The sequence below is a fragment of the Phytophthora parasitica genome, assembly GCF_000247585.1.
Source record: "Phytophthora parasitica INRA-310 unplaced genomic scaffold supercont2.500, whole genome shotgun sequence".
NCBI classification, from domain to species: domain Eukaryota; phylum Oomycota; class Peronosporomycetes; order Peronosporales; family Peronosporaceae; genus Phytophthora; species Phytophthora nicotianae.
Genome location: NW_008649486.1, coordinates 3,288 through 4,537, shown reverse-complemented (window position 1 = coordinate 4,537; position 1,250 = coordinate 3,288).

Below are 1,250 nucleotides of genomic sequence, written 5' to 3'. Positions count from 1 at the left end.
CGACGATACGACCACGGGTGGCAAGAGGAGACCAAGCTGCGTCTAGTGGTACCTACCACGATGATTCAAGAGATATTACAGAACTGCCACGACTCGTTGGAAGGTGGTCACCAAGGCGTCGTCAGGTCATTCCACCGAGTTAAGTCCAACAATTACTGGATTGGGTTGTATGCTGAAGTGGAGAAACATGTGAACTCGTGCCAGGATTGTTGCTCAAGTAAGAGTCGACCTCAGTTGCGAGGATACTCGCCAGGCAATGTACTGGCCGAACGACCGTTCCAGATTGTCTCTATGGATTTCGTGATACCTCTACCAAAGACACGCAGGGGCAACACTGCCCTGTTACTATTCCAATGCTCGTTCACTGGATTCGTAATGGCCAGGGCTATGTCCGACATATCTGCGCTCAGCGTAGCGCGAGTGTCCGAAGAGTGTGTGTACCGACGGTTCGGAGCACCATCGTTGATTCGGCATGATCGAGACCCCAGGTTCATGAGTGAAGTTTTCCAAGCCTTCGCCGAGATGGTGCAGTCACGATCACGAGCGACTTTAAGTTACCGACCGCTAGCCAACGGCCAACAAGAACGCTCAGTGAAGTCAGTGATGACTTCTGTTCGCGAGTACGCGAAGGACCCTCTTCAGCAGGATTGGGATGAAATCGCGGAGGGGTTAGTGTTTGCAATCAACACCTCCCAGGACACGACAAGGAAGGATACACCGTTTTACCTCGTTCACGGCTGGGACGCGCAATCTACACTCCGGGCGATGTCTTCATCACTCGGACGAGGATCCAATAGACAGTCCAATGCGATAGCGTGGCGTCGCGAAGTCAACCGACAACACGAAGTTGCCTTGACTATGGCTAAGGACTATCAAGCGGCGGAAAAGGAACGGAGAGCCAAGGAACACAACGAAGCGCCAAGCCGACTGGAGAAAGCCGCTGTATCAGGACCGAGGGAAAATAGAAGCTCGGTGGATTACATGGAAGCTTTGCCAGTCTCGAACAATGCTGTAGAGAGCCCACTGAGGTCTCTTTTCGAGATCGGAGGCAGAGTGTGGCTCTACATGGAACGCGTGAAACACGGTCTCACCAAGAAGTTAGCACATCGGTGGCATGGACCATTCCGGATCAAACGAAAGGTCGAAGAATTCGCGTACGAGTTGGAGTTACCAGACAAGAGCGGATACCGCTTCTACCCCGTTGTGCATGTGTCGAGACTCAAGGCTGTAAACGAGTATCCAAGTCGACC